This window comes from Marmota monax, unplaced genomic scaffold (genome assembly GCF_021218885.2).
Source record: "Marmota monax isolate L192 unplaced genomic scaffold, Marmota_monax_Labrador192_F-V1.1 WCK01_AAM20220418_F8-fsc00138, whole genome shotgun sequence".
NCBI lineage: Eukaryota > Metazoa > Chordata > Mammalia > Rodentia > Sciuridae > Marmota > Marmota monax.
The window spans coordinates 554916-569108 of NW_026692763.1; the positions used below are offsets into that span (position 1 = coordinate 554916).

The following is a 14193-nucleotide window of genomic DNA, read 5'->3' on the forward strand; positions in this document are numbered from 1 at the left end:
AGAAAGCAATCTGCAAGTCCCCTACTATGTGGGGGAATTAACTCTTTTCTTAAAGTATTCTAGGAGGGTTCTAAAACTGATTATAATTCATGCATCCACTGAGCCACATCCCCAGCCTTATTTTGTGTTTTATTTAGAGACAGTGTCTCACTGAGTTGCTTAGCAACTGGCCCATTGCTGAGGCTGGCTTTGAACTCGTGATCCTCCTGCCTCAGCCTCCCCAAGACACTGGGATTACAGGCGTGTGTCACAGCACCAGGCTGCAATTTTTTAAAAAATATTTATTTTTAGTTGTAATTGGACACAATACCTTTCTTTCTTTCTTTCTTTCTTTCTTTCTTTCTTTCTTTCTTTATTTATTTATTTATTTTTAATGTGGTGCTGAAGATCAAACCCAGCATCTCACACGTGCTAGGCAAGCACTCTACCACTGAACTACAACCCCAGCCCCTCTACCTGCAATTTACTATTTCCCTTGATTATGACCATCAGCAATAAATCACAGTGGCTTCAGCAATACCTGTGACTTTTGTCACTAGAATTCACAGGTATTGATCTGGGCACACACCTGTAATCCCAGAATCTCTAAAACCTGAGGAAAGAGGATCACAAGCTCAAGGTCAGCCTCAGCAACTTAATGAGACCTGACTGGAAAGAAAGAAATAAAAATAAAAGGACTAAAAATATAGCACCCCTGGGTTCAATCCTCAGTACCATGGGTGGAAAAAAAAGAAAAATAACACAGGTATTGGAGGCTGGGCTATAGCTCAGTGGTAGAGCACTTGCTTCAGCATGCATAAAGAACTGGATTCGATCCTCAGCACCACATAAAAATAAATAAAATAAAGGTATTGTGTCCATCTACAACTAAAAAAACACTTTAAAAAATAACACAGATATTGGACTGAGGATGGAGCTCAGTAGTAGAGGCTTGCCTAGCACGTGCAAGGTCCTGAGTTTGATCCTGGCCAGCACCATGAAAAAAAATTACAAATATCTTAATAGTATATAGTAGGCATTGAAGAATATATACACATGTATATATGGATTTTAATATATAAAATGTTTAAGATTCTAACATGTTTTATGTTCTTGCAAACCTCATATTGTTTGTAGGCTTTAGCAGATTGATAACAAAGGCGTCCATAGCACATAAGAAAGTATAGCAGGGGGCTAGGGTTGTGGCTCAGTGGTTGAGCACTCGTCTAGCACATGCGAAGCCCTGGGTTCGATCCTCAGCACCACATAAATAAATAAATAAATAAATAAATAAATAAAGGTATTGTGTCCAACTACTTATAAAAAATAAATATTTTTTTTTTAAAAAAGAGAAAGTATAGCAGGGCTGGGGTTGTGGCTCAGAGGTAGAGCGCTCACCTAGCATGCGTGAAGCACTGGGTTCGATGCTCAGCACCACCCAAAAATAAAATAAAGATATTGTGTCCACCTACAACTAAAAAAAAGAAAGAAAGTAAAGTACACTTGCCTTAACTGCTGGTGGGAGGGGAAGTGGACCCTGAGTGCTAGGTGGAGGATGCTGAGTTACCATATAGGGGTGCTATCTCCATTCTGAAAAGAATTAAAGAACAGGACTCAGAGATAGCAAGCAAGAAGTAGGTTTATTGCAAAAGCAACACAGATACAGAGATAGACTTCTTCAAAAAGAAGGAGCCCCAGAGCTGGGAATCCAATGGGAAAGTTTTGGGCTGTCCTTTTTATGGTCTCTGGAATTTCCTCCTTCTTTATCTCCTCCCCTGACCACATGCTCCGCACTATTATTGATGGGTGACCCCTCTGTCCATGCGTCTGTTTTAGTTTTTCCATTGGATCCCCTGCTTGGGAGAATGAATACGGACCTGTCTGTCTGATTGTGTCCCCCACTTGTGTCCACCAGCGCTTTTGTTAAGCAGGAAATTGACCTCATCAGAAGACCCTCTCCCTGCTCCTTTGTTCTAGCCCTGGCCTGGACCTCCTCACTCATCATCCTGTCCTGGCTGCCTAAGGCCTTCTACATCTCCCTCAAGAGGACTTGGATGGCAGCTCTTTACCAACTGGAAAGAAGCAGCTCAGTGTTCTAACACCTGTGTTGGCAATCCCAATGTGCACTCTGCAGGCCAGCCCAGGAGAGCATGAGCAGTGGGGTTTCATATAGCATTTGGACTTTCCTGTTCTACTCAGTGGCAGGATGGATCTTCATGATGCTTCCAGAGTCAAAGTAAAAAAGAATGCCCCACTTCAGAAAGAGAATAGGGAAAGTCTGGCTCTACCTAAGGAATTACTGCCCCTTCAAGGTCAACAGCACATTAGCTTCAGCATCAGGAGCCGCACCTCCACTCTGTCTTCTTCCTCCTTCTATCACCTAGGGATCCTCTAGATTCCTAGGGAAAGTGTCATTGCCAGCAAGACCAGTTACAGAAGCATGAAGATTTCAAAGGAGCAGGGGGCCAGAGTTTTTCCTAAGGTGGAACCTTGTATCGGGAGCCCCCTCCTGTCTGAAGGTGGAAGTGCAGCAGATGCCATCTGGAATCTCAGTCGGGTCCACTTAGCAGCTCTGATGAGGACTATTTATTATCAGGGTGGTAGGGGAGGGTCCTCTTCCTGATACCAGCGGAGGTCTCTCCTACTCCTTGCTATAGATTCTCTACAGACTTGTAACCCTATAAACCCACAACACCTGTAACCCTATAAAGTACCACGACGACAAAATAAGTGTTTCCTCCTCTAAAATAATTCTTGTCAGGTCTTTTGTTCACAGGAGCAAAAAAGCTGGCTAAAACAATAATCCCTCATCCAATCATCCATGAGTCCTGGGAATTTCACCTCTTGAAAAAATCTCAACTTGGGGCTAAGGTTGTGGCTCAACGGTAGAGCACTTGCCTAGCACGCTTGGGGCGCTGGGTGGATCCTCAGCACCACATAAAAATAAATAAATAAAGATATTTTGTCCAACTAAAAAATAAATATTAAAAAAAGAATTTTTAAAAAATATAAATAAATAAATAAACAGAATAAAGTTATTTCTTCATCCACAACTAAAAAAAAAAATTTAAAAATCTCAACTTCATCTATTTCCCTCCACCTCTGCAGACACTGACCTAATCCAGGTTCCCTTCATCCCTCACTCCAATCCCTGCAACACCTTCTTCACTCCTCCCCACCACCCACCCCTCCACCTCCAGTCGGGTAAGTCATGCATCCAAACAACCAGAATTCAAATCCTGCTCTGCCACTTAGCCACTGTGCAACATTGGCTGGGGAAGCTAAACTCCCTGCACCAACATTTTCTGTAAAATGAGCATAATAACAGTGCCTTCTTCAGAAATGATTGTGAGCATTTTATGAGCACATACATAAACCCAGCATGAAGTCAGACACTTACTATCATTAGACTTCTTTCCAATTCACCCCTCACTCAGGAGCCAGGGATAATCCGACCATATGATTTCTGCTCAGTCCTCCTCAGGGGCCCCTCACCTTCTTCAGAAGAAGCCCCTATTCCTGAGCAGGCTGGTGGCTTTGGAAAGTATAAGTAAGCCCTCTGTCACTGCGACAAAATATCCATGGCTGCTTGGTCCTCTCACTTTGGGCCTTGAGTGAGGCAAAACATCACGGCAGGAAGAATGTAGTGGAGCAAAGTTGCTAACTAACTTCATGGTAACCACGAGTCCTTTCTTATTATGAAAATGGAAAATCTCCTGGAGGCCATAAAGTGAGACAGTCACTGTGGATTACGCCCAGCCATCACTGGGCCATTTCTTGCTCTGACCTCACAAGGAGCCACTGAGGGGGGATTACAAACACCAGCTGTACAAGGACCTAACTATGGCTGAGTTTTTGTCCATAAGTACAGGGAGCTCTTGGTGCTAACCTGGTGGACTCACAGATAGATAACTCATTTGGTAGTTTGGTCCTTCTGTTTTGGGTTTTTGTTTGTTTGTTTGTTTTGTTTTGGTACCAGGGATTGAACTCAGGGGCTTGACCACTGAGCCACATCCCCAGCCCTATTTTGTATTTTATTTAGAGATAGGGTCTCACTGAGGTGCTTAGCTGAGGCTGGCTTTGAACTGTCGATCCTCCTGCCTCAGCATCCCTAGCCGCTGGGATTATAGGCACACACTACTGTGCTTGGTTTGGTTTTGGTTTTTTGATTGGTTTTTTGATTTGGGAGTTTTTTGTTTGTTTGGTTGTTTTTTTATTTACCCTTTATTTTTTCAGGATTTTTGTTGTTATTATCTTTGGTTTTGTTTCTATCTAGCATCCTTAGTTGGTATTGCTGCTTTAGGATGTATAGTGAGAATAGAATAGCCAGATTATGAGAGTGTAGCAGGGCCTCTCAGCCAGCTCCTCCTTTAGGAGTACACTCACATGCCACTATTGAATTTTTTTTTTTTTTTGTAACAGAGATTGAACTCAGGGGCACTCAACCACTGAGCCACATCTCCATCCTTATTTTGTATTTTATTTAGAACAGGGTCTCACTGAGTTGTTTAGCACCTTCCTATGCTGCTGAGGCTGGCTTTGAACTCAACGATCTTCCTGCCTCCCGATCCTCCTGCCTCCCGATCCTCCCACCTCCTGATCCTCCCGCCCCCCAAGTCACTGGGATTAAGGCATGTACCACTGCACCTGGCTCCACTATTGGATTTTGAGGAACATTCAGCAGGGCAGTGAAACTGACCTGACTGGTCATCACAGGGCCAAAGGGGACAGTGATAGCCCTGCCATAGGTAGAGTGGAGCATGGCCCACATTGTATCTGAAGTGGATATCATGAAGACCATGGAACACCCAAATGGGATCAGGTGTTTTGCATTGTTGAAGCCTTGATAATGTCAGTGTTGTGACGGAGCATGTGAGTGAGCAGAAGCTGCTGTGCCACCTCCCAGACACCACTGGCACACAGGTGGAGGAGGCCCCGAGAGTGTTCTGGAGATCACATGCACTATGCACAACTGCCATGAGAAGGGCATCCCGCACAGAGACCTGAAGCCAGAGGACATCCTGATGGATGCAGGAGGCAACATCAAACTCTGCAACTTTGTCCTGGCGTGCAGGTTCACTGCCCAACAAACTCTACCCCTGGGAAGAATAGGACAGTCTTACAGTGGATGCCTGGAACCTCTGATGTACAGGGTGTCCTCCTGTACTTCATGCTCATGGGGTATCTTCCATTTAACAGAATCACCGCTATGCAGATGAGGGAGCAAGTCCTGCACCCAAGGTATGGCATTTCTTCTCACCTGTCCACCAAAGAGGGAAGTCTCATCACTCAAATCCTGACTGTGTACCCCACACAGAGACTCACAGGAGATGAGGTCACCCTTTGCTGAGCCCCATGGGTGAGGAATATTCCTCAAATCATTCTAGCAAGCCACTCCCCACCCACCTGGACCTCTCGATATGAGGGTCATATCTGTCATGGGTTACGGCCCATGTGTTACCTGGGTATCCTTGGTCACCAGAAAGCTTGATGAGACAATGGCTACATATCTGATGCTCCATCTCCAGACAACCCAGAGAACAGATTGCACTGTTCAGTTAAGTGTGTGTGTATCCAGAGGCTGGGCCTTGTCGGTCCCCCTCCAGCTTCACTTTCCACCCAAAGAAGAGTGCCAGGGAGCCTTTCCTTCGCTCCTTCCCCTTCTTGTCCCATGAGCATCAGCTGTCCAAGAAGGACAAGCCATCAGGGCTGAAGGGCAGCAGAAGAGCCAGTCAGCCTGCCATTCCTGCAGCCTACAAGCAAGGGAGGACCCTCACCCCCAACATAGCTTCCCAGCATGCCCTTGCAGCCCCTGGATGAGCAGCAGTGGGTGGGAGGCAGAGAACAGGAAGTCCACCCAGGATACATCATCAGAAGAAGGCTCCTCCACCAAGACCCCCATAATGTGACCACAGCCCCTACCCCTAACATAACAAGGGCAGTGAATAGAAAGATGGCCACCTGTATTCTCCAAATACGTTGCAATGTGCCAGCCCAAACGACAGGCCCTGGACTCAGAAACAAAGAGTCTCATTGAAATTGAACAGCTGAGTTACCCGCAAAACCAAGGAGGTGAGGCAGCCCAGCCTTTTATTTTTTCCATAAGCTTTTATTGATGTCATTTTCAATTGGCACATCATCATAACTGTATGCATTTGTGGGGTACAATGATGTTTAGAGAAATCTATACACATGATGAACTCATGCTTATTAACATATCTATCTCCTCAGAAAGATGGGTCACAAGGTATCTCATTTATGTGGAACAGCTGCCATAGGGAGTTGTGCAAGTGTGGCTTTCTCATGAATTCCAGCCGTGAGACCATCTGGAACCATCTAAAGACAAGGAGGCTCCACCACCCCACCTGGAAGAGACATCGAGACTGTTTTTCCTTGGGACACTTCCCCCTGCCCTGCTCTTCTCTGTCCTTTCCTCCATGTTTCTGGGATGGCAGAGACGGTTCTTAATAAATTTCTGTTTCTCACAAATCTTATAATAGAATTGATGCTCCAGAAGTGTTCACAGAGATTTCACTGTTTTGCATCCTCCTTGCAGAGTTGGACCTGGGCACACATCAGTGTGAGCAGCGGGTAGTAATGTAGGACCGGGAGCTCATCCAAAACCTAAAAAGAAAAGTGACTTCAGAGACCTATCAACATCCCCCAACAGCAACAAATGATTCAAAGTGCTTCTGAAGGGACAAGATTATGAGCTTTGGTGGGGTGGGCAGGGGAAAGAAATACAGACCCTGTGTGTATTCTGACACTGCTGTTACCTGGTTACCGTTTTCAGAAGGGAACAATTGACAGACAGTGCTGTCAGTCTGGCTCATTCTGCGGAGACATCCCTGAGAGCATAAGGAAGTCCTGTGAAACAGACTTTGTTGGGAGCCAGGGAAGTGGCAGGGTGCCTTTCCCAGAGCTGCTGCTCAGTTCCTTGACTGTGTCATGCAAGAAACTCAGTCTTTCCCCTGGTGATGTTTTCTCCTTCTAGAGCATTGGCATGAGACAGTCCCTCTGAGAGGCCTGACCCAGGTCAGGGCCCTTCAGCAACCTGAGATTCCAAGGGGTGCTGAGCAGCAAGCCAGCTATCCTGGGAATCAGAGGGAGGATGTATGGCAAGAGAGAGCAGCCTGGAAGAGTGGAGCGTGGCAGAAAGGGGGTGTTTCCCAAGGCATATTGCAGGCTCCCAGGTACAGGTGTTTCCATTGTGGGCAGTGAACGTGTGGTTTGAGAAACCCATCAGGGAATTTCCTCCCGGTTCCTAAGGAGCCTGAGGAAAGTCAGGCCTTGACTGGCAGGGCCAGCGGCTCTCAAACTCAGTTGCACAGGAAAGGCTGTGAGTTTTGTACTCAAGAGCAGGGAGTCTGCTGGAGGATCCAGCAGGGATTGAGGACATCAATCATCATTCCACAATGTGCATCTGACTGGGTCTGCACCGTGGGCTCCTGGGGAAGCAGAAAGCCCCAGAGTCATCCCTGAGAGAGGAGACAGTAGACCTGAAGCAGGAGGAGAGAGAGGTTGAGGAGGGGGCAGAGAGGGAGGCAGAGGAGAAGAGGGAGGGATGCAGGGGAAGTGAAGGGAGAGGAAGCCCAGAACAGCAGCTGGAAGGCAGCTTCTGCAGGACTGGCAGAGGGTGTGGCTGCCTCAGAAAAGAGGGAGGAAAGAATTGAAAACACTGGGTTTTTGAAGGAGGCGGGCAGGGGACAGCTCACAGTTTGCTGATAAGGAGAGGAAGGGAAGAGGCAGCTGAGACAGTGAAAAGCAGGAGGGACCTGGGGACCCAGGGAGCCAGTGAGGCCTCAGCAGAAAGCATCAGCATTTCTCTGTGGGATCCAAACTCCTTCCAACATGTTCTATGAGATTGACTATATGATCTACCTGATTTTCTTTATTCTTTTTGTATTCTTTTTAATATGGGGCAATTGAAAATGAATGCTGGGGCTGCGGCTGTAGCTCCAAGGTAGAGAGCCTGGCTAGCACATGTGAAGCACTGGGTTCGATCCTCAGCACGGCATAAAAATAAATAAATAAAAAGATATTGTATCCATCTACAACTAAAAACTTTAAAAGAGAAAAGAAAATGAATGCTGCAGGAAACACTTGGTACATAAATCTTTGCCAGCAACTCTGATTTGCTTCATAATATCCCAGAGGCAAAGTTACTGGATAAAGGCTATGTACATTTGACAGCTCCTTAATACCTGTTTTTAAAAAATATTTTATTTTTTAGTTGTAGTTGAACACAATACCTTTATTTTATTTAATTATTTTTATGTGGTGCTGAGGATCGAACCCAGGGCTTCGTGGGTGCTAAGCAAACCCTCTACCACTGAGCCACAACCCCAGCCCACTTTTTTTTTTCTTGTTTTTTTTTTTTTCTTTCTTTCCCCTCTATGTGGGATGACTGATCTGAACCTGCGAGGAGAAAGCTGGTCCCAGATTTCCCCGAATCCACAATTCTTTTTCTTCCAATTCTTACGCGTCCAAAGACAGGGAACCAAAGACACGCCTTTGTAGGAGGGTTCCTTAATAGCTATTGCAAACTGATGTGATTCCGCAGAGAAGTGGTACCATATATATTTATCCAAGAGCAGCGTGGAAGAGCATTGGTCTCCGTGCATTCTTGCCCCTGAGCTATCAGAGTTGGCCTGAATCCTTGTCAGTGGATATGCAAGAAGTATTACTTAATGCCCAAATTAGACGCAATGTCCACAGGGGTTGCATTAGTGGAGAACAGATATGAAGAATCCTTTTGATGGGTTTTGATATGATTTTCCCGTTTCATGGATGCGTTCTTTCCCACAACATTACCTTGGGGGTGGATACAGGTGTGGATGCCTCCAGTCCTGTACCTGTGGTTTGGAATCTCCCCCTCACCTTCCTCCTGCCCCCATTCTGAACTTTATTTGTGTTCCTCCAGGGTTTTTTTTAATATTTATTTTTTAGTTTTCGGCGGACACAACATCTTTGTTTGTATGTGGTGCTGAGGATCGAACCCGGGCCACACGCATGCCAGGAGAGGGCGCTACCGCTTGAGCTACATCCCCAGCCCTCCTCCAGGTTTCTGATCTGTCACTTCCTCCACCCAGAGAGCATCAGGGCTGGGGATGGAGTATCACCAAGCATCTGCCAGGAAATCTAATTTCATGGTACCCTCTGGCCTGTGATTTTCAGCCAAAATGATGAATTGCTCAATGCAATTTATCTGACGGCCAAACTCCCACACAATGTGAAACTCTGGTAAAGAGTGGATAGGAGTGGGAAGGAATGTCACAGGGGTATGATGGGGACATCCTCCTGTCTCCCAATAGCACTCCCAATAGCATCCTCCCTTAGAGCACTGTGTTCGCATTCTGTCTCTATGATATATACTTTAGAGTACTTATAAGAATAGGTTTATCTTGGCTCAGTTTCAGTGTTTTCAGTCCATGATTGGTTGACCCTTGTTACTTTGCGCCTATAGCAGCATAGCACATCCTAGAGGGAGCATTGGTAGAGTAAGCTGCTCACCTCCTGGACACCAGGAAACAAAATGAGAGACAGGAAGTGGCGGGCATTCCATACCCCCTTCCACGCCCCCAGTGACCTCGCTTCTTTCCACTAGGCCCCATCTCCTAAATGTTCTACCTCTCAATAAGCACCACAGCTGAAGCTGCCTTTTTAACACATGGGTCTTTGAGAGACATTTGAGATCCAAATGACAGCAAACACCCACCACTTGACCTGCTCTTTCCTGAGGTCCTGTCTTTTTTCTTGGCACTTTCCTTGGCTTGCACAAACCATACCTTCTGGCAACTTCCTGAGAGAGGAAGCACACAAGGGAGGTAAATCATGGGCCTTTGTACATAGGAGAATACCTTTAATTTCATATTAACATCAGACTGACAATTGGGTTGAGTATAGATGTCCTGTTCAAAATCACTTCTCAGAAAATATTTTTTACAGTATCGATGGTCTTGGCCATTTCTATTTGAGCTCCCAGTGTTGCTCATGAAAATATGAAACCACTGTGGCTTCTAATTCATTCATGTGACCAATGGTTTTCTCTTGGAAGCTTGTGTTATCTTCTCTTTGTCTCCAAGGTTCTAAATTTCAAAATGATTTTCCTCATTTTGAGTCTGTTTTTATTCTTTGCATTGAATTTTTGACAGATCTCTTTAATCCAGAAATTTCTATTTCTCTAAAAATTTCCCCCAATTTTTCCATTGATGATTTCCTCCATCATGTTCTTTTTGGGAATTCTTTTATTCACTCATTGGACTAGTCCTCAAAACCTCTGCTCCACAGCTGGGTATGATGGTGACACCTGTCATCCCAACAACACAGGAGGATTGCAAGTTTGAGACCAACCTCAGCAACTTTGCAAGACCCTGTCTCAGAATAAAATACGGATGTCGAGGGGTGTACTTCCGTGGCAGAGTGCTTGCCTAGCATGCTTTAGGCCCCAGGTTCCATGCCCAGCACCAAACACACACACACACACACACACATACACACACTCACACACATCTCTGCTCTACTTTCTGGGAGATTTCCTCATTTTGCTCCCAAATCTTCAATTGAGGTCCTTATTATTAGCTAGGATTCTCCCCCCTAAGCATTCCTTTCATAGTATCCACTTCTTGTTTTGTGGATACTGATCTTTTCTCACCTCTTTGAGGACATGGATAGAGCTTTTTAATTTTATTTGTACTGGGAATTGAACACAGGAGTGCTTTACCACCAAGTGATATCCCAGTTCCCACTTTTTTTTTTTCCTTTGAGACAGGGTCTCATGTTTCTGAGTGTCTCACTAAGTTGCCCAGGCTGGCCTCAAACTTGGGATCCTCCTGCCTCAGTCTCCTAAATTGCTGGGATTACAGGCATGTGCCACCATACCTAAAGGATATGGTGCTTCTTTTTTTGTATGTGTGTGTGTGTGTGTGTGTGTGTGTGTGGTGCTGGGGATTGAACCCAGGGCCTTGTGCATGTGAGACAAGCACTCTACCAACTGAGCTATATCCCCAGCCCAGGATAGAGCTTTTAATGTTGCTCTTCCTTGCATGGTTTTTGTTTCCTCCTTGTTTTTCTAGTATTGCCTCTGATCTTTACCTTCCACAATGTGGATTTTCCACAGAAATGTTAACCATTGGTCCAGTTGCTTTTGATTAAGAGTTGGACTGAAAGGCTGATTCAGGGCTGAGACTTTTGTGATGCTGTCACTCTGATGAGCGGTGATCAACCTGGGCTGAGAATCCTGATAATAGGACCTTAGGTCTTTCCTCTTGAGCAGATTCCTTCCTCAGAGCAGGGTCTTCCAATCTCCTCTCCTCCTAAGGGACGAATAAGGAATGTGGGATGGAGTATCCTCATCTTTAGTTCACCTCCAATTTCTTAACTTGCCTTTTTCCAGCATCAGTCTGTTGCCTAACAAATCTTTCTTCAGTCTGTTGCCTAATAAATCTTTCAAAACAATAAATCTTCAAATCAATGCTGGGGTGAATAGGGGCAGTTGCCTGGCAGGATTGACTTTTGAAAAGGTGATGAGTTAACCTGCTGCTCCCTAGCCTCCTCACACTCATCCTCCTCCCCTGATCTGTCCTGTCTTCCCAGGTCCAGAGGTCCCAGTCTTTCCAAGACCTGAGTCTTTTGAGAACCCCATAGTATGAAGAAGATTGTTTCTCTACTGACAGTTTAGGGTTTGACTCTGCTATGTTAGTGGCCACTTGTCCACCTGTTTGTGGTCTCTTTTCTATCCTGTTCTCCTCAACATTAAGAATTGGTTTAACTTTTGGGCTGAGGCTGTAGCTCAGTGGCAGAGTGTTTGCCCAGCATGAGTGAGGCACTGGGTTCCATCCTTAGCGCCACATAAACATAAGCAAATAAAATAAAGGCATTCTGTCCATCTACAACTACAAAAAAAAATTTTACACCTGTAATCTCAGCAAACCTCTTAGCACGGTGTCTTCTTCACGTTCATGTTCAATCTTTTTTTGGGGGGAGGGGTACAGGGGATTGAACTCAGGGGCACTTGACCACTGAGCCCCATCTCCAGCCCTATTTTGTATTTTATTTAGAGACAAGATCTCACTGAGTTGCTTAGCACCTCACTGTTACTGAGGCTGGCTTTGAACTAACCATCCTCCTGTCTCATCCTCCCAAGCTGCTGGGATTACAGGCTTGCACCACTGCGCCCAGACTCATGTTCAGTCTTGATAAGTTAATATTTTTCCAAGCTGGCCCTGCCACTGGCCATCTTGCAGTAAAACTCCAGACTTTCCTGACTTTTGTGCAAATAGGGTTCATGTGATCACTTGGCTCTTACATTAGAGTGATTGCTTTGGGAATTCTACGGGTCTTGAGGAAGCATTTATGTATTTTACATGTGTTTCATAGTGCAATGGTGAGGTTGACATGGCCTAAACTTGGACTTTAGGCTGTTTTGTTTTTGAGTCATAATTGAAAGTCAAAAGTAATTTATTTTTGTTATTGTTAGTGCTGTTGATACATCAGCTCTTTTGAGGTTTTTGGTTGGTTGGTTGGCTGGTTGGTTCGTTTTTGTTTTTCTGGTACTGAGGATTAAACTCAGGGGTGCTTTGCCACTGAGCTACATCCCCAGGCCCCGCCCCCCACCCACTTTTTTTTGAGACAGGGTTTCACTAGGTTACTTACAGCCTCACTAACTTGCTGAGGCTGGCTTCCAACCTGCAATCCTCCTGCCTCAGCCTCCCAAGTCACTGGGATGATGAAATAGGAATGGAGAAGGAATGGGAAAGGGAAAGTACTGGAGAATAAAATTGACTGGGGGGATGGGTTTATGGCTCAGCGGCAGAGCGCTCGCCTAGCACTTGCGAGCACCTAGGTTCGATCCTCAGCACCACATAAAAATAAATACAGATATTGTTTCCAACTAAAAAATAAATATTTGAAAATAAATAAATAAAATTGACCAAATTATATTGTGTGCATATATGAAAAATCACAATGAATCCCACTGTTATATATAATCAATAATGTGCTATTTTTTTAAAAAAGGGAGAAACTTCAGGAAATTCACTGGACTATTTGGAGAGTTAAAACAGTTGACACATTGATGCACATAAAAGAATGCCTGACATAGAAGATGCATTAAATATTATCTGTCTCAATCATTCTTCTTAGGACACTATTTCTGGTAGAGTAGATAAAGACCAATAATCAAAATATGGGTTCATGCAGTTCACTTAGTCTACCTGATAAATGTGGCTGACCCCATGTATTTAGGCTGCTTGGAGTTTGCCCCTTCTGAGAGTACTCATCCTTTGTCAAACTTGTCCTCCACTTTTCAAAGCAGAAGAAGACACCCTTCCCAGCAGCGTGGGCTGGGTTTGATGATGGGAACAAAGTGAGGGAGGATTTACTGGAAGTTCCCACTGGATTCAGCCTGGGTTTCCTCGTAATTCCCAGAGCATACTTTCCAGGAGTGACCTTCATGAGGATGATCCCTGTGATGTTTCTTGACCCTTCTGCACAATGGATATACAAGTTTTCAGAAATTATTTATATTAATTTTTATTATTATTATGATTAGAACCAGGGATTGAACCCAGGGATACTAAACTATTGAGCCACATCCCCAGCCCATATATATGTGTGTGTGTGTGTGTATACACACACACACACACACACATACATACAATTTAGAGGCTAGGTCTCACTGAGTTGCTTAGAGCTTCGATAAGTTGCTGAGTCTGACTTTGAACTTGCGATCCTCCTGCCTCAGCCTCCTAAACTGCTGAGATTACAGGTGTGTGCAACCATGCCCGGCTCACTTGCAGAAACTATTTAGAAAGCAGGGGAGGCTTGGAATATCAGCCTTGTTTTCAAGTGGGGGCAGTATTGACAGTGGCCTGGAGGGAAAGGCAGTTTATATTCTGTTCTTCAACCTTGTTGAAGCTGCCTGCAAAGACTGGTAGGGAAAGCTAAGGACTGACTCCTGGATGGCTTGGTATGTGGCATTTGGAAAGGCCTAATTTCCTTTTGTAATATTTATGGGCTTATTGACAAGCAAGCTTTAAATTCTCTTTTAAAATTATATGCATATGATCTCCATTTCTAGATTAAGTGAACAATTCTGGCAGCTCTCAGATAAATGGTGTCAAAATCAGTAAAGCCAGAGCAGTGTACAAACCAGCAGTGACTAGTCTGAACCCTTCCCATTGTCATGTCACCTACTGGCATACATGTCTTCTG

At 44.8% G+C, this 14193-nt stretch overlaps 1 non-coding gene across 1 annotated transcript; it reads right to left on the bottom strand.

Annotated features, from left to right (window-relative positions):
* Positions 1-8373: 8373 nt before the first annotated feature.
* LOC124094346 (small nucleolar RNA SNORA38) lies at positions 8374-8504 on the bottom strand. The gene has a single exon (XR_006852201.1). It is a non-coding gene; the product is annotated as a small nucleolar RNA SNORA38 (small nucleolar RNA).
* Between the last annotated feature and the right edge of the window lie 5689 nt (positions 8505-14193).